The following is a 23760-nucleotide window of genomic DNA, read 5'->3' as shown; positions in this document are numbered from 1 at the left end:
CATCTCATGTAGAATTTAATCATTTTTCGATGGGTTTTCCCGCTTGACCGCCAGCTGACCCATTCAAATTCGCCCGCTTGGTCAGCAGATCTCGTCTTTTGGACAGCAAAACATGTGAACGAACACACAGCAAACACAGAAAATCAAGAAACTGATAAACTATGCCAAGACAAAGCAGCCAACAAAAAAATTGAATACAAAACAAGTGAGAACGATAAAGTCGAGTCTTTGCCACTATGAGACAACCGATATTAAAATGATTTATTTAGACTGTGATTACGAACGATTTCTCGAAAAAGATCGTTATCACCAGGGAACTGAAAGTCATTATATCATGTGGTTCGGATTTTAAAGATTCATAATTTGTTATCTGAGGAACTGAAAAAAAACAGTATACCCGCGATCTCGCTAAATAGGGTACTATGTACAAAAATTGTCAACTTTTGTTGCTCATTTGAATGAAATGTCTTTGCTGCCTCGTTATCGATATCGATACCTGTTGTACGTGTAGCTGACACACCTTATAAATATTGTCGTGGAGGCGAGAGGAAAGAAAGCTTCAAAGAGTGTAGAGAGTATTAACTAATTACATTTCGTTGTTTGCCATTTGATATATTTATTGCCCCGAACCATTTGACACCCAATGAATGCATTTCGGAATCGAAATCGATAAAACGTGCCGGACCTGCGACACTGGACACCCCGAGCACCTGAACTCACCTCAGTTTCCGCCCCTCCCTGAAGTCACCGGTTTTCCGCTTATCCATTTTGCCATTTTGGACTCCTTATCGCTGTCGCTGCTTCTGCTCCAAGCACGTTTCTCGACTGGCTGACTCTGCCCCACCCAACACCCATCCGAACAGAACCCCAAGAACCCCCATTTCCATCCAACCCCACAATCCAACAAATACCCAACGAGTGATATCAGCCCGAGTCATGAATGTGGAACTTCCACAGTGAGCAGCCAAGAATCCATATCTTGAGCCGGGGCCAACGGAGCGTTTGATACTCTCTATAAAGATCTAGAGTGGGGGAAGTTCGTATGATACAATAACTTATTTATAGGGCTGCACTAATAATCTATTTTTAAAATGTATTTAACTGAAATAGGCCCAGAACTAGTTTAAACTAATTATGAAGTTCCAAAGACGTAATCTGTAATGTTCTAAATTCCGTAAAATCTATTTTAAGATCTTTTTAAATTGCAAGGCTTGGCAGACTCATTAAGCTTAGAACTGTAATAAACTAGAGTTTTTAAGGATGGATAACGAAAATTTATACTTATTTAGAATCTATTTAAAAATCTATTTATACTTGAAAAGCTATCAAGCTCAGAAGCCTAAAAATTAATGAACATTCCATAATTCTTGGAATCTAACAATTTATTTATACTCGAATAGTTACCAAAGACTATTGAGCTCAGTACTTAAAACTACTTAAAAAGTTTCAAAGGCTTTAATCATTGATGAACATTTCATAATTCTTTTAAATCTATTTATACTTGAATAGTTATCAAGGTGTATTAAGTTTAGAACTTGAAACTACTAATGAAGTTTTGAGAACTGTATGCATTTATAAAAATACCATAATTCCTCGGAATCTTTTTCAGAATCTATTTATACTTTAACAGTTACCAAGACCCATTTAGCTAAGTACTATTTATAGGGTACCGACGAAGGGATAACGAAAAACTTTACCATTTGCGTTCCGATAATTTAGGGTATTTTTATCTGCGCAGCTGTTGTCCGTTGTTTTTGTTGATGGCTGTTGTTGCTGCTTCACCTGCACTATCAGTGGGTTATCCACCCCACCCACCCACACCCCTCCTAACATTTGTGCTTTGCATATTTATCTCTTGCACACTTGCTTCACTTCTGTCCCGTTGTTTTCTATAGCTACAGTGGGCGGTGGGAGTTGGATTTTGAAGGCGAGAAAAAACTCAAAGCGCAACTCGATAAAGTTTTATCACAATTGCAGCAGCAGTGGCAGCAGCAACAGAAACAACAACAGCAGCAAAAATAACATCAACTTGCGTACACAGAGATAAATATCCAAGAACATTGTTCTTGTATTGAGAACATTCGTTCTTTAAAACCGTGTAGGTACACTTTGGTATCAATTTTCTTAATATTAGAACAAAATGGTGAGAAGAGAAAAGATAAATTGAGTTTACTTAACAACTTTTTGATAAGTATACACTACTGACTGGACTAATAGTTTATTTGTTGAGATATACAATGTAAATATCACCAATTCAAGTTGATTCGAAGGAAATGAAAACATTTTCAACTTCAAAAATGTCGGTATAATTTTAAGAACATTTTCAACTTATATGAGAACTTCTGAATTTTCTCTGTGTAGCTTTTGTTGGAGGTTCTCCAGGCGTTGTTATTGTTGCCTTTACATAAGCTTCAATAACTGGCATTTGTATCGGATAGTCTGTAGTATAGTCTCGAACTCGAAGTGTAGGAATCGTGATGACAACGCCCTCGGGTTCGATCTCGAAATACCCTTCGAATGGGTTTTATTGGATAAAACTGTTAACGCTCAGCTGGGTTCTTAAGGTTCCTTCTATATAATTATTAAAACTGCATGGCAATTTGGATTAAGGATCAAAAATCGGAAATCAAAACCGAAACTCGAAAAAAATTAGGGACTTGCAAAAGAATCTACCTCAAAGTCCCCCAAAATGCTTGTAAACATAAATAAATAAGATATCTTCACACAACAGTTTGCCATATTCCTAGGTGCCTTGTAGGGTATTACATTTTTAACCAAGTCCCACCTGCTCTCGATTCCTATCTCATACCTTTTAAGAGTTTCGAGACCTGAGGGAGTGCAGTCGCACATAGATAAGCACTTCTCTGAGTTGCCTTTCGTTTTTGTTTTTTATAAATTTTAATTACGCTTATCACTAATTTTATGTTAATGGCCAGCTGTTGGTTGTCTGTTGAATGTTCGTTTGTGTGTTGTTTCGCTGTTTGGTTGCTTGTCTGTTGTTCCGTTGGCGGTTGTTCTACGGCAGCAGCCACAAAGGAGAACGGCCCATCGACATGGTCGTCCCCATGCGGGTGACAATTTGGCCAAAAGTCAAGTCAAGTTCGAGTTTGACTCGATGTGAAGCGGGCCCAGCTCAAATGCACTGGAAAAAACTGTTTTTAATGTAAAGTTAATAAATGAAATCTGAAAGTCTATCAAATTACCACAGTAAGTTTCTTTTAAGATCATCATCATTTTCCATCAGATAATTGACTCACTATTTTTTTAAGTTTATCTATTATAAGTCGTCTGGAATTCTTTTTTAATTATTAATAGAACCATGATTTATATAACAATTGTATTGTTAGTCGTGTTCATCTGAAAATGTATTTCAGTGTATACTTCTCATGTTGGCTCTATTCTGATATAAGTTAACTACACTGGGCCCTCTTTCTCATATCTGAAATCGGCGCGGGTACGTGTCAAGCGGTTCGGTTCGATTCTCGGCGAGAAGAGGGGTCTTTATAAGGGGGTCTGTGGAGCAGAGCTGAGTTGGAGCGATAAGAGAAGCTAGCTAACTGCGTACTGCAATTGCAGTTTGCATTCGAAGAGCTGCAGTTGCAGCCGCGATAAAAAAGCCAGGGCTCAGGTTGCAAGCCAAGGCCCACGGGGCCCCCCTGAAACAGCCCCCTTTGGCTCCCCGCCTCTGTGTGGCTGTTCTGTCCATTTCAATTGGAAAAGATAATCTCGAGCTTTGGCCATTTTGACATTGTATTTTAATAATTGCGATAAGCTTCTCCCTCTCGCACTCGCACTCACTCTTTGTCTCTGTTTTGTTGATTTGCTGGCAATCGGACCAGGAAATATCACCAGATAAAAAGCACCAACAATATACCAATAACAACAAAAGCAGAGGGGCAAAAACAAAAACATTAACAAGCATTACAAATTACAAAATGTTGTTTTTCACTTTGTTGCATTTTATTATCGTTGTTTTTGGCCAGCACATTTGCATATCAAGTGAGGCGAATGAATATGGTTGGTGTGATATAGGGGGTGTAATATAGGGGTGAGGGACTAGCAAGGGGTGTAACTTGACGATCGACTTAGTCAGCCAGCGAAATTCATATTGTCGATACAAATACTTATTGCAGTTTTTGCGCTGTTTTTGTTTTCGCGCTTATCACATGAGAAGGAAAACTCGCAAAAGTGATTAATCAATGGGGTATTACGAATGAGTTAAGGATCTTAAATTAAAATTCTTAATCACAAGAAGCTCTAGATGTCATGCAACAGATAACGAATAAATATGTAAATCCTATTACTTTTTATTTAAGTCAAAACTATTACTCAATATTGTTTTGCATTTCAGAAAACATTTTGAAATTTAAATCAGATGTTATAATAGCTTCTAGAGAGGATATACTATTTTTTGGCGTTTATGTCATGCAAAATGATACAAATTTTGAATCATTTCATTAAAATAAAACATGATCCATTTCCTTTTTCCGCCAAATCGCTCATCGTCAGCGGAAATTAGCTATCAAATTGAGTTGACGTAAAACATTTTGTAAAAAACTCATATGACTTAGATGTACAATGTACATTGTATATATGTTACAAATTATTATTCGTCGTTTTAAGTCTTTAAAAATATATTTTTAAGGTTTTTGGCTTTTCAAACCTATTGGGAATTTCCTCTTTCAAGTGATCCTCTTGAGAGATTTATGTTTAAACTCTGATCTATCATGACTGTTGAAAAAGGTATTTCGAGATCTTGATTAGTATTTCCCACAATTGACTAATCACCTGCGATAGTGAAGCCACACTTGGACCCATTTTCCCCACCTTATCCCCCGTCTGCATCCACTCGAGGGTTTTATTTTAGTTTTAATCGTTAATTGCAATCGAAATAAGTTTGAAACTTGATGCCCGGTCGGCGATAATGGTTTGTAGTCATTTTCCAAACACATTCCCTTCGTAAAAAACAAACAAACCAGCCAGCAAAACGACAGAAATAAAGCTAAAAATCGCTTAAAACAGCTGTCGATTGTGGTTGTTGCTTGTGGACTTTACGATGTTGTTGCTCCGATGGTTGTTGTATGATTTGTACAATGCTCCGGGCCTGGTCGGTTGTTTTTTATCAGCTGATCTGATGGCAAGATTGTCGCGCTTTGCTTCAAAAATGAGAGAATGAACTCGCCCAACAACAACAATTGTTGTCGTGTGTTTTTCGTTTATAACAATTTGAAGAGATTTTCAGCTAAAGATAAAAATGTCAATGTGATGTGGTTTGTCGGATACAGATACAGATCCCCAGCTATGACAATACATATATAGGGTTTAAATACATACATACCCGTAACATTGTATAATATGTGGCCAGTATCTGAATGATCGATCTCCACCGTTGAGTTGCGGATTTCCCTTCGACCATGGCGCGATATCTGGCGGGTTAATTAATTTCCATTCGCCAGTCGTTCATTTGCATCTGATATCAGTTTCATTTTCGATTCGGAATCGGATCGAATCGAATAGATTCGGAAGAGGATCGCATGGGATGAACCTAGGTCGAGAGGCATTACGGATTCCGGGGGAAATCGATGAATTCGCTGTCGCCGGGGCGTTGATAGTGAAACATTTTGAATGCCATAAATCTCTGTCAGCGCCTCCTCGAAACCTTCCAATCTCGCCGATAGGCGATGGCTATCACTAGCCGAAAATTAGAACTGATTTCTATATTCAGTGGCCATTTCACCAGCCGATGGGCAGTTCCTAAGGCAAAGGCAAAGTATTCCTTATCAGCGCCCCACTAACCGGCCGACTGATCGCTCTAGTGTCCATTGATCGAACGATAGACCATTCGCACTGAGTAAACAAAAAAGAGAGAGGAAGTCTAGGTTTATCGAACACCTGCTGCTCTATTCAAAATATAACATTATTTTTTTGCATTTCTTGTATAACCAAACTATTTTAATGAATTAAAAATAACACGATCAAAGTAGATGGGTAATATAATCGGTAACACATTAAAATCACACCTGTACTTAATCGATTTTAAGGTCCACGTTTTCTATCGTAAGCTACCATCTAGATCGCTAAGCAAACCCTTTAAAATACAAGATGTCTCAGCATGTATTATCGACTTTTAATCGATTTACCTTATCGGAATCATAAATCTGCACCCAAACAATATTCCCTTTGAATCGTAAACTACCACTTATTAAAATAGAGGTAGAGAGAGAGAGAGATGGCGAAACAGGAAGGGGGATATAGAAAGACATTCAGAGATATCGAGGCGACAAATCTCAGTTCAAATTTCGACACCTTATCTCTTCGCGTTCATCTGGCGGGTTTCCAATTTCGAGTGCTCCTAATGATGTGATGTTCTTGTGCGTTGTCAGCGATAATCGTTATCGTTATCGCTCTGCAAGACGAATTCCGTCTAGTGTTGGTCCCTTGATTTCAACTTGAGATTTCCGTCGATTTGATTTTCAATTTCGAAAGGGGAAACGTCGTGTGGAGATTACCATCATCATCAAACGTCGACTACTCCTCCTTGGACTCGGACTCCTCCTCCTCCTCCTGCTCCTGCTCGTCCACCCACTTAATTAGTTTCGATTCTGGGCTCTTCGCACAAATTCGCTCTTCGGTTTGGCCTTTCTTTATCAATCTTGGGAGCTGCGGCCTTATCTCGAAATAAAGTTCATGCCGAGGTCCTATTATCTATTCCCAGCGATCAGCGCAGCATTCGTTTAATTGACCAACCGAACTGACCCAGACCCAGCCACGTCTGTCCATCCATCCATCCATCCATCGATCCTCTGCCCCGAGCTCCTCCAGCTCCAGCTCCACCTCCCCAGTCCGAATCTCCTCCAGCTCGTGTGCATTCGTTCCTTGGCTGCCTTGGCTGTTGTTGTCGCTTCCATCTGCAATCTCTGATTAAGCCCGGGCCTCGCCTGCCCCGGGGCATTAGACCGCAAATCATCGCCACATATATATATATGGAGGGTATATGTGTTCCCATATAGTACGAGTGCTCTTTCATGCCGATTATCTGCTGGTGGCCGTTGCCAGTCAAAGTGCAGACCTTGAAAATTATTAAGCCAGTCAGCGAGATTCATTGCAGATTGCTAGATGAAGCTGACTGCCAAAAAACCATAAGCTAGAGTGCACATGGAAATATATACATATATGTCATTGAACAATGTAAATTTGATATTGAGAAATGGTATCAATCGATATAAGGATATGATAGACCGTACGCTTAATTGTCTTTTAGTAGAGCTGTCTAACAGCAAAGGGCCTTCTAAATGTAAAACAGAATTATCATTCCCTGCTATCTGCATTTGATCTCATCTCGTATTTCCCCTACTTGCTCCCCAAGAACCCAGGTATTGACTTACTTCTTGGAACTGCTGCGTTTGTCGGTCGTCTAGAGTTTATGTTTTGCTTATTTCGAGAGCTCATCAATCAATTATTAATTACAAAGTGTACAGCTCAGCCTATCTAGGCCCCCGACTTGCTTCTCCTGCCCGCCTTCCCGCCTCCCGTGATAAATTGATTAAGTTTACATGCCGGTGGAGGAGGGAGATAGAGAGTGACATCTACTTCAGTTGGTATCGAAATCAAAACGAAATCGTATCGAAAATCGTATGCCGTCTATACACACAGAAAACTAGAGCCAGACAAACACGTTCACATGGCTGAAAAATTTCAAAATGAAAATTTAAGTGCTGCGATTAATTTGGCTTATCAGGGGCAAACAACACGGACGCAGAAAAAGCCACAACGAAATTCGAAACAAGTGCAATTAAAAGATTTTTAAGCAAACATTTGTCATTAGAGATAAGCGCAAAGTAAGATGGGTATTTGGGTCGGGGTATTGGGGAATCGGAACTGGAATCGAAATCGCGTGGAGGGGACACCTACGCATAAACGAAAATTGGGATGTCTCAATTGGAACCGTGGATGGGGATAAAAAGGCAGTTTTAACTTCGAAAGCAAACTAATTACGCGATAACCGACAACATTGCGTCTTTTATATCACAAGCTACTCTCGGAGAATCACTAAGAGAATGTGAAAGTCGTATTCAAAGTTAAATAAGAATCGATCTGAAGATCTTTGGTTTTCTGAGCTTAAGCTTTTCTGATTTAAATTTGTTTATAATTAAAAAATTTGCTTTTTTTTGGTAGATTAAATTAAAGTGAAATTGATGAAAAATTATCTAGCGTGATGGATAAAAAGCTTGCTCAAAGATGAATAGATTTCTTTATTTCTGTTTTGGTTACATTTTATGATGTTTTGTTTTGACATTATAACTACTGCTACTGTAATTTTAAACAATTTTTCACGCTGGAATACCCACCTGGTCCCAAATAATACTCCAAATAATACTCCATTGGGTATCTTCTGTTTACCCACGACAATCAGAAAGCGAACTGAACGGCAGCGATGCCATCGATGGAATCGGTGGCCCAAAAGGCCGGCAAAACCAACAAGGCAACGTGCGGCAATCGATTAAAAATCCATAAAAATATATTTCTAGATTTTATTTGCTGATCGAATCCAGTCAAACGCACTCTGTCCATGTGTAATTAAGAATGAAGGGGGGATGGGGGATGGGGAGCGGGGGCGCAAATGGAGGGCAATATGAAATCTATTTATGCCATTAGCTTTGCGCCGATCCCACGCCGAGATAGCCCCGAGCATTTGGAGCTCCTTCATGTCGGTCGGTGGCCATTTTGTTCGTTTATCTTTTGCTTGTCTTCGAGCCCAACCCAACTTCCAGTACCAATGTATCTAGCCCCAACAGAACTCTGGAAATCGATACACCGAAAGAAAAGCAATACTATGCATAACACTTTACAATTCAAGGAAACCAATAGGGCTTTGAAAGAGTTCCGGAATGAATTCATAGTTCTTTTATGTTGTAGCATTATTTTAGAAACCCTTATTTGTGATCGAAAAGCCCTAAACTATAGAGATGATAGCATAAGTCGAGATTTTTTTCTGTGTATAAACTTCAAAGACTTCATCGAAATCAAAGATTATAAACGAATCACTCATGTTACCAAGTGGAGTATATCATTCGATTCTTATCTGCGAACTCTGCCAAAAAATTCATTTGAGACCGAGGCAAGCAAATCGCGTCATCAGCCCAAAAATCTCATTAGTTCGGGTTTGTTTCGCTTCAATATCACTGATGTGGATTTCTCGCTCAATCAAGTGATTTTGGCGCCTGGTTTGACCAAAGAATGCGATGAATCCATAACAGCTTTAGTCGCCGACCGATCTGTATTCTGGATTCTGGATTCCGAGCCCCGACTTGCAGAGCACTTTAAGCCTAATCACTTGAATGGCCCACAACTTGGGATGTAGATGCAGATGCAGCAGGGACTGGGGACTGAGGACTGCAGACTGCAGATGGGATCCAGGATCCCGAAGACAGGAGACATTTGCCGCCGCCGCCAGTCTTATCTAAATGCCAGCCTCACAGTCTCGTCTTCCATTATGATACGGCGATAGGGGGACACACGTGGACAGGAAAATATCTCCAAGAGCTATCGAGTGCGTCGCCAATGTGGAGCCAATTGAGAATCGAGAATGAGGCTGGATGAGCGGGAAAATGAGTGAGTCCGGAACTATTTGTGAGTAAGCAACGTTGACTTCAATACACTCTTTGGTTTCAAAAATTAAAAGTTAACTGTTTGTATTACTCTGAATATCACGTGTTTCCTTCGTTCATTGTGCCTTCATATCGCACTTTGAATTTGATAAAAATCCTAGGAAAAAAACCCAAGTTCCTGTTTTGTTCCTAGTAAATTTCTTGGAGATCCGCTTTTTTGGTTTTATGTTGCTAACTTCCTATAAAGCGAGGACTGATTAAGAAATGATAAGCACATTTTCAAAACACATTTTTAAAAAATCCTTATCAGAGTTCCTTACGAAAGTCATACATTACGATGTGCTGTACTTGAACTTAATGAGCCTCTATCATAACCCTTAGAATTCCATTAGTATTTGGCTTATGTTAGTCATTCCATTATTATTTTATCATCCCAAATGAGTTTCAAGAGTTATTCACATTACCCGATCGTATATGAGCGGGGGTTTGGGCACCGTCTCTGCGCAGAAGTGTTGAGGAAGCATAATTTACATGGCAACAGGCGCCATTAGGAGCCTCACACAGGTCTCACTTGGGATCTCAGATCTGGGGATCTGAACAGTCCTGCCTTGGGAAACGGGTTTTCGGTTTGTGGCGGGAATAAAATACCTGTTGCAAGCAACAACCTGCAACCTGCAACTTGCAACTGGTCCGAGGGCTTGGCGCTGATGGATGCGTGTTTGTTTACAGCTTTGCTGTTTGTTCAGTTTAGCGTAATTGCCGCCGTGTATGCTGCGCGGCTGAGGGGGTTAACACGGGGCTGCCGGGGGTTAAATGAATGTTAACAACGTGTTCTGTCTGCCTTTTCGTTCTGCCCTCTCGCTCTCGCCTCCGGGCCATCCTTTTAGCATTTAAAACATTTTAATTATGGGGCCACAAAATGCGTGGCTCTTTCTCTGTCTGCCGCTGCTTATCCACCTGTGTCTGTGTTTCTTGAAAGGTGTCTTTCAGCCTGGGACACCCCCCTACTTTTCATCTTCCTCTCTTAAATGGCATTTAGATAAGGTCCTTCTGCCCATCCCCCCTGTTCTGCAAAGGATTGTCCACTGGCCATCGATTTATGAGAATGTTGATAGCAAAATCGTTCCTAGTCCCTCTCCTCTAAAAACTTGCGCATCATTCTCTTTCTTCTCCCGGATTCCCGGATGATTCTTGGGAGTCTGCTTCTTGCCGCTGTCATTGTGCGTCATTTATTGAGCAACTGATAAGGCCATCCCACCGCCCTCTTTTATCACCCCGCCCTCTGGCTTCGAACGGGCGAAATATGAATTCGATTTGAAAAGAAATTAAGCAATAGCAAGAAAATGAATAAAGACATTTTGTCGCCGACACTGAATTCTTCCCAGTCCCCACTAATTGCTGTTGGCTACCCTGCAATTAAAAGGGATATCAGCGATTCAATAATATATTTTTTAAAAAATTGTTTAAAAACTATATAATAACAGATAAGAAAAACATATTTCGTGATTTCAACTTAGATTCTTAGTATTATACATTTTTGATGCATATTCCTGAAACAGGGTATACGCTTCGTTCCCCTAAAGCTCCAAAATTCTCTCTGACCTTATCGGGTATATCAGAGCCGAATCTAGACAAGCCAGCTACTGCCGTAATGTTTGCTCTGTCTCCGGATCCAAATAACCGTCAGATACGAATGGAGCTGCCATTCGGGCCATCCATCTCGTCTGTCCCCCATCTGAAGTCCTCCTCCCCCATCCAACTGCCCCACTCTATCTCTTCGTTCGAGTTTCGATTTCGATTTCGGTTTCAGTTTCGGTTTTCTTAATTATGTTTGCTCCGCTTTGGAGCATCCGTTTGTAGATCTTTCCGCGAGATAGACCAATTTATGATTTACGTGGAACATTGCCCTGGAATTTGATTTGGTTTTGATTTGATTTCGGTTTCGGTTTTTGCTCAGCTCTTTTCCAGCTTTGCTTTACATTCGATTTTCATTGCCTGTCATTATTTGGCTTGGCTCGTTTGCTTTCGTTTTCGGATTTCGGCTGTCAGGTTTGCCATTCCCTTGCAGAGAGAAAAATATTCTAGAAGTACAATATAATATAGTGCACTTAAAAAAAAATCAAAATATTTATTAACACTTTTTATAAGCGTGCGCCTCTAACAACACACACAGTAAGCATATAACATTTAGACTAAAATTTGAGTTTTAAGAGCATATCTTTCTATAAAGTGTTTAACTCCATTTGTATTTCCTAATGCACTTAGCAAGCAATGTCCTTTCATTTAATTAAGGCCACTTCTACCTTTTCTCCCAGTGTTGCTCCCTTTCTCCCCATCCCTTCCCCTCATTGCGTAGAGATCGAGGTCAGCGATAAGGCCGCGACTTTTGTTTGGCACGTCAAAGTCAAAAGGCATTTTGTCCGATTATTCCCCAACTGGAATCGACCACACAAAAACAAACCACCGAGTACAAAGCCCGGCCCGCCTGCTTGGCCTTTTACTCGGTGGTTCTAGCCAGGGGACAGGTGGGTGAAGTGGAGTAACCCATACGAACCCGTACCCCAATCTTGCCTTCTTATAATTATTTTATAAGTGCAGCGACATCGGGCTTATCCAATCGGAGACCCAGCATGATTCACTTGGCGTCGCTAAGACTCGGAGAGAGAGAGCCGGCTCCATGGCCGATAACTCCGTGTAGATTAGCCCCGACTGACTGACTGAGTGCAGCGATAACAGCACTCCACGCTCCACGTTCCAGGCCATCCACACCATACCGTGCCACCATACCGGCCACCATACCTTGCCACATGCTCCGTTTCCGATACTGGAGACCTGGTCATAATGTGCGGCTGAAAAAGGTTTTTCGAGCGCAGCGCGTATCTCGAGAACTGTTATCCCAAATGTGGCCGCCAGACGCCGGGCTTGATGGGCCCCGCATGGCCATAGGTGATATCATGTCCCATCCTTGGGTGCGTTTTGTTTTTTCCCCCATATCTTGGCGACTGGAATGGTCTGAGTCATAAAGGCTGTGGTTCAGCCAGCTGTGTATATTAAGTTTAAAAATTCAAAGTTTCATATTGATTCCATTTTTTTAAAAGGTTATAACCTCATTGGATTGTCGCCATGTTTATACTGTTGTATAAAACCAAAATGCCACAAACTTTCTGCAAACATAATCCACTCTTATCGCACACTCAAAATTCTCAGAATTTCCTTCTTAATGTTTGCCTCTTTTCGATTATCGAATATTATTATTATTTTTTGATGGGTCGAGCCACCTTTTTTGCACTCCCGTGTGGGTTGTGTGGATAAGCTCGTTTGCTCGCTTCAATTGTTGTTGGCCACAAAAGGATTGAGCAAATCTCGAAAAGTTGATAAACTCTTTGGGCAGTTTCCTTTGCTCCTTCACTGTGTGTTTTTCTGGGCCTTCGACTCTTTTCTTGGGTCGGGGAGCGATGGCCATCGTCCACTTTTGATTGCCTCCCTCTGAGACGCCCCTCCGCCGCCCTATCTCTGGGCCCCAAATCCTTGATCTCGGCCGAGTGTGGGCGTTCGTGTGAAACTAATGTCGCACTCGGACCATTCCCGATGCCATTTAAACAAACAAGCCAATGCAATGACACCCCACAGTGGGGCAAAAGATATTCCGTTTAGCATCTTAATTGTTTTTATTTTATAAACCACTTTATTAAACTTTTAAGTTTTGAGAAGGCTAATTATCAACAAAAGTGATAATTAAAATTGCATCAGAACTTATGTTCTGAATCATTAATATATATTGCTCCGCATTTTTCTAAATAGTTATATTGATCCAGGTATGGGCTTTCTACAAAGGAATGAATTTTAAGCACACAACTACTCTACATTAAGAATATTTGGGCTTTACCTTTTTGGGTTCTGCACTGATTCTAAAAAATTAAATAAGAGTTTTATATATAGAGAAGACATTTTTCATCTGTCTTCCTATAGAAACCACTGTTCTCTGCGGATTTTTGGGTTCGTTTCGGGGCTGGACGTTGCTGCTGATAGGTTTGTGTAGATCGTGTTGAACGCAGCTTGTTTAGCATGCCAATTAGGCTCCTCTCTTTCGAGTGGGAATCGCTCTGGTCCGCCCTGGTCCGCTGCCCCTCCTCCACAGCTGTGGTCCCTTCCTTTCTCCCACTCCGCCTCCTTGGGGGTGTCCATCTCAAATGCAAAATCAGCTCGTGCAGCTCCGCAGTCAGCAGCTGGAAAAAGGTGTTAATTTTGTCTGGCATTGCTCCTCCATCGGGGAGCCATTCCTTCTCCATTTCCATTTCCTCGAACCTTTAGTGTTTTAGTTGGGCTTAGCCAAATAGTTTGGTGCTGGCCACGTTATTGCCACAAAAAGCGCAGAGCGAGCGTGCTGGTTCACCGGGGTCAGGAGTTGCAGTTGCAGTTGATCCACACAATTTGTAGATACATTTTCAGCCCGAGCTGCACGAAGCTCTCTCCGGGGTGAGGGGTCAGATTGGTGTTAGATTTGCATTAAAATTGGCTGTGATTTATTTTGCCATTTTATCCCCAAGAAAATTAAGCACAATTCAACTCTTCATCTTGGGCCTTTTTCCCCGTTCTGCTTTCTTTGAGTATTTTATCTCCCCTTGCATATGTATTTTTTATATGGGCGTGGTCAATTAACGATTATGATTATGATATTAACAGAGCCTGAAGAGGCGAAAAAACAGAACTAACAACCAAGGCAAACACAACACGATGCTTATGATGTGAGAGATTTAAAGGCACTCAAAGAAATCGCTATTTTACAATAATAAAGTTATTCTAGGGATTACTTGTTCTTAAAAATCATGGGTATTATCTAGCAACCTATTCAGTTTTTTTTCAGATATGCTTGCCATATCATGGTGAAATAAAGATTGCTAATAATTTTTCCCAGTGTGATAATGTTGCTCTGGATGGGATTCCGTTCCCATTGCCCATTATAACACTTTCACGGCTCGTTTAGCTCTGGCTGGCCATCCGCATCATCTGGGGAGATGATCAACGCAGTTAGCCGCCAGAGGAGCACGAGTTCTCCATTGGGTTCTCGGTTCCTTGGGTTCGGGCTCTCCCTCCCTGGAGGCGTTTGCATGCCATCGTGATTGGTTTGGATCATAGTCTCCGTTCGCTGGATGTGTGTGTGTGCACGATTCGACACCATCTTTCATTTTAGCCCGTCTCTCAGGCACTTTGCTATCCCATCCCATCCCAGAGAAGCATTTTCAATTAATGGCCACACATTCCACATTGAGCAGAAAGGCGGTATTTGAGGGGCTAAGCGGAGAACTCCAATCTGAGAACAGAGTTGAAGCCCCAGCCAAAGTGTTACAAATACGCCAATGGCTTAAGAGACCGGCTAACACCGCACTACAAGCAACCAGGATCTTTGTGTTAAGACTACTATTTCGATTATGTTCTTTAAGTACAAACGTATGATAGGAAGTTTCCTTGTTTTAAAATAGGTAGAGGATGTATCGTTAGTTATGGATATAATTAGTTTCTAGGCAGCTTAACTTGAAAATGTTTCTGCAGTTATTTCTCAAATGATCCCCAATCCCTGTTTCTTGGAACAAATTTAATAGATATTAAAAAAATTGGGTTTCCCCAGACTACAGAAGACTTATCGATACTACCGATATATATCGATGTCCATAGTTTCTGAACAACTTTAGCTGAAATCGATCATCAAATAACTTCTCGATAGATCCCCAAACCTTGTAGGTTGGTGTTTTTCGGCTTACGGCTCAACCGCACAGCGAAACAAATTGCATCCCAGAGTTTGCTATCAAATCAAAGCAGCAGCAAGAAGGCACGACGCCTACAAAACCGCATTACCTGTCTACCCTTTTGGGAAGCCCCTTGGAGCCCGAACCCCCTCCCTGCAACCAGCATCCTCTCCTGCATTTCCTGCAATCTTTGCCAGCCAAAACTTCTTCTTTTCCCGGCTTTTCCTTCTCCTTGGGACACGTTTCGTGATTTATGAGGTGCGAATTGCATTGAAATCATTTTGGCTCTGGCTTTGACTCCCACCACCGCCACTACTACTACTGCCATATTAAATTGACGCCGTGGATATTCGTGGCCAACTTCCATTTTTAGCCATTTTCACAACAATGGAGAAGATGGCGATGAAGTCGGCTAGTTTGGCCTGCTCTCTCTACTTTTTTGATTGGATTTGAAGTTGGTTAGCTGGTGTTGATTTGCTGCTTTCGTTAACCCTTGAAAGGCTGGAAGCAAAATAATAAAAAAAATTGGTCAGCAATGTGATTTGCAAGATTTAAGTATATAAGATTTCTCTGGTGTTTTATCTTTGGAAATTAATTTTTTTGGAAAATAAATATTTTATTTGGTACTTAATACAAATATTTTAAGTTTTTCGGTTTGCGATAATTTCCAAGTTATTTTTGTTTTTAAATTGAGTCCCCAGACTTTCGGGGGTTAATTCCTTCAGTTCTATTTGGGTTCCCGAAAATTTCAACTGCCAATTATTTTTTGGCTCATTGTGGCCGTCGACTTGGACTCATAATTCACTGCGCTGGGCTTTTAATATTTTAATTAAAATGTCGCGTGCATTTCGGCCATTAGTCGATGCCAATTGCATTGCAGTTCACCTTTCTTTTTAATGCCCGCCCCCTTTTAATGCCTTTCGTTACCGCAGCTGCTGTAACCTTATCTTATCACTTTGGTTGATATTGCCCGATGATAAGGACGACAAACCGCGAGTTCTGCACCAATCATCAGTCAGCAACTGCCAGACGACCGCCATTTTGTTTCCGCTTTTTTTAAACGATTTTTTATGGTGGTTCTCGTCTTGTTTTCTGTTTTTTCGGGGTCTTTGGATATAATGCGGGGCTGAGTAATTTTCGGTGGTGGTGAGAGGCCCAGTTTATCGGGTTCGTTGGTAGGCTTCTTTTACTAGCGATAGGCGATTAAATCGCTTTTCCTGCCTATGGGATGTAGATGTACCATGCAAGTGGCTAGTACCAAGTGTACATACACACTTATATACACTGGCAGTATCGCACTTATCGCTAGCCATATAAATTTGTGGGCGGACATAAAAACCGCAGAGCAGAGTGAATGCAGATAGCAGCCTGCGATATCGCACAGCGAATCCGTTTTTCAAATATTATAAAAAACAGCAAGTTGATATAACAAAGCAAAACAAATGTGTATTTTTTATGACAATCCGAAGATTGAATTCCTCTTAAATATTAAATGATTGTTGAAATGAATAATTTTAAATTCAAAGGAAATGGAAATTAGATTTCAACATATGTCGTTATCGTAAAGTAATAATAGTCATTTGAATTTGTATATTGTTATATTAAATGATTTATTATTTATAAACTACTTTTTAAAACTTTCCTTTTCTGTTACTCTTAAATTCCCCAACTATCTTTACAACATGTTCAATATAAAGTTTTCCAAGTTATTTTATAGCGAATAAATCGCTCATTTGAAGGTGCTCTTCTATCACGCAGGAACATCTGAGTACTGTGGAAAAAAAGTGTTGGAAAATGGAGAAAATGGAAAATGTTAAATGTAAAATGGCGAAACGGAAGCTGACAAAACGCCAACTGCTCTGACACTGACTGATGATGTTCACTTTGGAATAAAAACGCTTGAAACCCCTCTATTATTCTGCCCCCTTATGTTAATTTTTCATGTTTGTTTGCCCGTCCTTGCTGTTGATATTTACACTGTTTTTCCCAACTGCAAATGCTGACAGGACAGACTCATCTGATTGCATCCACGCCCACTTTTTGTGGCTATTTTTTGATGATGCCAGATAAAATGAAACAAAGCGAGAGAGATGTGAGCGAAAAAATGGGTTAAAAACGCAGATTTTTATGCAAATCTCATGCCATCTAAGAGTCGTATATCTTTTTTGCATTAGCCGAATCCCGCTGCCCCTCCGAAATAAACCGAGATACCAATCGGCTGTCCGAGTGTCGCATTAACGACAAATTTTAGTTTTAAGCTTTTAAATTTTTGGCTTTTGTTGTCGAGAGGCTTTTTTGTTTTTGCTGTCTGTGGATTTCGTTATCTCAGCCGAATGGCAATTTCCATAAATTTCTAATTTTATTGAAATCCCCGCACACATTTGAGCTTCGATTGTTGTTTATTTTGAGTGCGCTGATAAAAATTGCGTATACGCCGCGTGCTTCGATTCCTTTTGATCCATTATACGGAATCGATTTGCGATTGGAAAGCGGTCGATAAAATTGTTTGCCTATCTCAGCCAGCGAGGGTTTATAATTTATGGCCCCTCGACAGAGACAATCGGCGATTGCCGATCGCCGAGCAATATGCAGATGTCTGTTTAAGTGCTCAGCGATTTTTATATTCATCTGAGGTGTGATTTCGGCTTTTTGTGGCATATGAAGTCATCGAAGCGCCTTATCGGTCCCACAATCTAGCTGGATCTCTCTGCTTTTGCTTTGTGGTTGGGGCTTTTGGACCGACTGCCGGCGCTCTAAGTGGACCAGTTTTTGATGATCGCATTAATTGATTTTTAATAAACGATAAGCAGGCAGGGGCGTCTGCCAAGGGGGCAAAGAGATTGTCTTTATGATTATTAGGTCAACAATTCGATGAGCAATATGTTTACTCCGAAGCGATCAAAAATGTGTTGTTTAATACAGGGAGAAAAACAAATGAAATAGTTTTATGGCATCATTTTATTGGGTTACATTTAAAGGAAAAACTAATATCTTTTAGTTACCGAACTAATTTCTATAGAAGCTAAGTTTTCTTTAATATATGATTTTATCTAATAACTTAAAATAAATAAATCAAATCAAATATCGATATTTTTGACTAAAAATTATCGGTAATATCGATTACTAAAATCGAGTTTAGCTTATCGAAATATTTAAATTTCTTATCTTAAGCTTATGTGCTATTAAACAGATTTGTTTTTGGGCTTTAGATATCAACATCTTAATTTTTCAAACTTTAAAAGCCTTACTTATCCTAATAGATAAATAGAAGCTTCGAAGCCGACTCAAACTCAAACACAGTTCACAACCAACGCGGTGTTCAGCCAACGAGGCTGTGTTTTGAGGCTGTAAAACCAGATTGGGGCGGTGCGCTCGACTTGGGCCACCAATCAGCGTTAACTGGGGAGCTCGAGGCCCTCCATCTGCATGGTTTCAGGTCCCCCTGCCCCGTATCCGCATATCCCCCAGTTTTTTCTTCTTTTTCTCCAGATAGTGTGAGTGGAGAGCGAATTCAAAATGGTTGCAGACAGCAGCGGCAGATCTTCGGAGGCAGATAGTGTAAAGTGCGTCGATCAGACAAGCCGGAGGAGCAGTGTTGGACAACGAAGTGCTCAGCGAGGGAAGCGGAGATATATCTGGTCCTTGGATACCAGTTACCAGTTCTCTGTTCGGGGGAAAACCAGTTTCTCACCGCTTCTCTGGCAATTTGCATTTTCTTTCCACCTTTCGCCTTTGGCTTTCGTGGCTTTCGTTCCAATCACACACGGCCAACAGAGACTGAGATTCTGGCCAATTATCGCCAAGGCAAATCAGACATCGAAGACCTGTGGAATATTTCACATGATTTTGGTGGTTATTGAATTGGGTTCGAACGACTGAAGAGGCTTTTGAAAATCGAAATCAAAAATATTGCAATATAAAAATTGCATTAACCTGCATAACTTCGACTAACTTGCTGCAATTGTTTTAAAGTCATACACTTTATAAAATCATAATGTTGTCGATGAAGTCGGTCGAAAGTTAAGCAAGTGTCACAAGGCCATAAGAATTTTTGAAAGAAATATATCAATTTTGATAGTTATATTATAATAATCAATATTTTGTTGCTGCAAACTTCTTATGCTTTTGAGTATAGGTACTGAAAATATAGAGCGGACTTTCCTGAATTATTTAAGTCTGCGGAATACATTCGTTTCTGGAATTTATAGTTCCGATCAATCCGCTTCCCTTGCCCCAGCCCTACCCGCAGCCATTTCTCTTTATCGATTGCATTTAAATTGAAATCGCGACGACATTTCCCCATTTGTGTGTGCAGGTTACAAAAATTTCCATTTATTCCATATTGCATTTCGCACTTTTATTTTTTCCCAACCACGGCTGCTGGTTTGGGTTTTTCCTTGTGGCCGCTTTCGTGTTGACAACTCAAACTCTCTGCCCGGTTTTCCCGTCCTGACAGCCCGTGTGGACAAAACTGTTGCGCCTCGCTTTGTTTTCCCCTTCGTTCCTTTATTTATTTTCTTTTTTTTTTTTTTTTTGGGCTGGATTGTTCATTCTAGCCCGGCTAGAATGTGTGGGCGTGGCTGCTGGTGACGTTGGCCGCATTGGATTTGGTTTTGTGTGTTATGCGCAAATTGAAAACGCTGACAATATTATCAAAGTTTTTCAGTTTACACATCAGTGGGCTTAATGGTAGGCCCATTTTTGTACGGGGCCAGGGTAAAAATTATGAATTCTCGTTTCTAAATTGCAATTTGATCAACAATTCGCAATTGTTTGGTGATGTAAATTGAATTTAAATAAAATGTATGCCGATATCATCGAGTAATTAGAGTGGTTCCATGGGCAGGGGCCGAGGGGTGGTTGTTATAGTTCGATTCGATACTCGCCCATATAGATGTTTATATTTCTGTGTGTGTGTTTGTGCTGGCCATGTGTAATTAGTTGGACCACGTAACGAGCTTCGCTCTAGATCTCATTTAATGATTTGCCAACCTCAACTTTGTTGAACATGAAATGTTGGCCCCCATCTCCAAAGCCCCCAACTTAAAAGCTTGTTATCCCATTGCACAAATCTCGGAATCTCATCAGCTGATTAGCTTTTTAGTTATTTCGAAAAAATATATATACGAAAAGCAGATCACGATAACCGAGCTAGAATCAAATGCGATTTTAATGAGCTACGTATGTAATTTTTAAAATTTATCGAAGTGTCTTGTACTTGATGTTAAATAATTAGCGATACACAAACAAATCAGTTTTAAGAATATTTTGCTTATGATTTTATTTGAAATATTAGAAAACTATATTAATCAACACAAATAAGTAATTCAGAATTTTTTTCTTTACAGGTTGGTAAATAAACGTTATACACATATTATATGGTTTTGGGTAAGCTTATTAGATATAACAAATCATTTTTCCATTCAAGATGTCTTATAACTTTTCCGATTTTCAATTTTGGTTATTGTAAATCTGTATATTATTGGAAAGTACAGGTTGTATTAAAAATTTATACTTTCCCTAACTCAAAAATTCTAACGAATTATCAAAATTTAATCCCATCGCCAGCTGTTAGCGTTGGCAGCTTCTACTTCTGGTGTGCGAATTATCAGTTAGTTGCAAGCATTTTGCATCCTACTTGCCGCCTTTTCCTGCAGGAAATCACGTTGCGCACACACAGATAGGGCCGCGTGGCGTATGAGCAATTTTGCATTACGTATACGCAGCGTTTGGCAACTTTTTGGGTGGGCAAACTGAAAACTGAAAACTGCAAACTTTTCGACGTCTTTATAGCGCGAATCATGTCTGCATCAGTGTGTGCGAGTGTGCGAGTGTACGAGTGCTTTACGTGCCTGTTAATGCAATATTCAAGTGATTGCAGACATTTCCTTAGCCCCACTTGGCTCCTTGCCCCTCGTCCTGGTCCTTTTCCCCTTCCCAGCCACCGAATCCCAGTTTGCTTACAACTTCTTCAGCTGTCACACGAATGAGCAGCCTGCGAGGAAGGAGAATGCTTATCGCACGCCGAGCAGTGTGCATTTGCCACAGCATGTGCATCTGCCTCCTCCTGCCGTAAGTTTTCGCCCCGCCACCTCCGCCCCCTTTTTATACGGAGCAATCTCTGTGGCACTATCAAGATTCGCATTAAAATGTATCATTTTTGCCGGCTGCCTGCTGCAGCAACAACAAGTCCTGCCCCGCCCGTCCTTCTGGCCCCTCAGCCTGCATCCTCGTCCTAAAACTTCGTAATCAACTCGTAATGACAATGCATAATAGCCGACTGCCTTGCATCCTGACTTTGCCTCCCTGCTGTATCCCTATATGTGAGTGTTTTTGTGTGCAGGAGGATGCAATCGATACACGGTTGGAAACTAAGAAGTCCTTGGAGGTTGAGAAATCAGCTTAACATCAATTAGTATATAACTGTTGATAAGGTATTATTTACATTTTTCGATAATCTAAAATTATATCTATGAGGTTCCATAAAACAAAACGTTACTTGTATTACAAAAAAATTTTAGTGCCCCTGATAAAATTTCTTACCAAACAACAACCATATTTCCATTAAACATTACTTAAATAAGATGTTATAATATATCGAATAATCATATTTTCCCTTTCGAACATAACAATTAAATGGTAACATTTATTTTTATTATCATCAAAACGCAACAAGTTAGTTCTCATGCATATTTTTCTCAGTGCAATGCTGACTCGGCTTTCTTATCGCCGTTTTACGTTTCATAAAATTTTGTTGGCTCTTCGGAAAAGGATAAGAAGAAGAACCACTACTTTGTGACGCCGTTTAGGAATATTCACTATATTTAGCTGGATTTTCGAGTCATGAATTATGCTACGGGGGGATACGGGATTACGATTAAGAAAGTTAGAGAGTTGAGAAAGCTTAATAATGTTGCTTAGTTGGCGAAATATTGGGAAAGTCCTGAGGTGGCTTAAAACCCCCCTCCCCTTGGCTTACTAATGATTTATCAGCTGGACGTGGACTGAAAATATTCTTATCTGAATGGTTTTTGAGGAAAAAGGAAGAAGGGCGAGCATTACCCGAAATAAAAACAAAACACGAGTTCAGCCAGTGCCCCATCTCTTTCACCCCTAAATATTCCCTCTCTTTCTCACTGGACACCTTTATTGGTGTTTATTTTTTCCAGGTGAGGAATGAATATTTGTTGTTGCTTCTGTGTGTGTGTGTTTGTTTGCCTGTTTACCAGCAGTTGTTGTACTTGTTTTGTTTGCTGGGTTGTTTGTTTGTTTGTTAATACTTAACGATTGCCCCCACCTGCTTCTCTCTCTCTTTTTGGGGACTCTCTCTCTCTCTCTTTTGCCGGCTTTTTGCCTTCGTTTGTGTTCATGTTGTTGTTTATCTTTGAGGCTGTTTTTATTTGCGTGCTTCACACAACATACACAGATACACAAACACATATACACGGCTCCTTTTCCATTCGTTTTGGTTTCTTTGTTGCCTTTTTATTTTGCCTTTTTTCGGAATATCGCTCCGTTTCGTCTGGGGTTCTTTAGCCGGGTTCCCTGGCTCGTCTTTCTGCGATTTCTGGGCGCCTGTTCAATGCCGGTCGCGAATCTCAACAAAAACACAAACATGGGGGCGAAAAGCTCAAGTTGAGGTACAGATACATTTGGAGGGAAAGAGATGGGTGTTTGAGATTGCAAGTTAGGACTTGAAAAAAACTACCTTTCATGGGAAATATCAATACAAAAATGTTAAATCCTAGTTTGTAAAAGGCTCTTCGAAGCTTACTTACACTATAACATCTTCTGTGCGCTATAATTCCCAACTAGTTATGTCAAAGCAAGTAAACAAATGCGTTTTTTGATCGCTGGAACCATGGTGTGTTTGTTCAATATATTTAGTATCGATTATTTTTAGAATAATTTAAAGTTTCTTTTCCACCAGTTAAGTATTATCCCATCAGTTTTCTTAAGTTGACTTTGCATATTGTTCTCATTTGGCGCTTTCACTTGACTGCCTGGCTGTACTTTCTTCTCTTTATGCCCATATCCTGTCTCATTATTTCCTCCTTTCTTTGTTTATGGCAAGTTGCGCGCTTTTAAATGCGATTTTCCAGCTGCGATAAGCGGAATTATAATGTTTTAATATTTCGGCAGACATCTAGAATCTCTGCCTTTGCTAACTTTGCTGATTCAGCAAGTGCTTTGGGCCTTGATCCTTTTGCTTATTTTGGGTTTTTGATTTGTCGTCACAGCTGAGTTGGCATTTTGTGCTCGTTCATGGGCTGGGAATCACTGCCCCTTTCTCACTCCCCATTTCGGGTAGCCTCATTAGCTTAAGCTTAAAAGCAAAATTTGTCAACTTTATCACCGTCGATACATCAAACCTGCCCTTCTGCCCCACGCAGCTTTGGTGGTTAATA

The 23760-nt window shown here is 40.4% G+C and overlaps 1 protein-coding gene across 2 annotated transcripts in view; it reads left to right on the top strand.

Moving 5' to 3' along the window:
• Positions 1 to 23760, top strand: part of LOC119546561 (zinc finger protein ush) — a 75367-nt gene that overhangs the window by 18406 nt on the left and 33201 nt on the right. The window lies entirely within an intron of this gene.

Source organism: Drosophila subpulchrella, chromosome 2L, assembly GCF_014743375.2.
Source record: "Drosophila subpulchrella strain 33 F10 #4 breed RU33 chromosome 2L, RU_Dsub_v1.1 Primary Assembly, whole genome shotgun sequence".
In the NCBI taxonomy this organism is placed as follows: Eukaryota; Metazoa; Arthropoda; class Insecta; order Diptera; family Drosophilidae; genus Drosophila; species Drosophila subpulchrella.
This window is presented reverse-complemented; position numbering and strand designations above follow the sequence as displayed.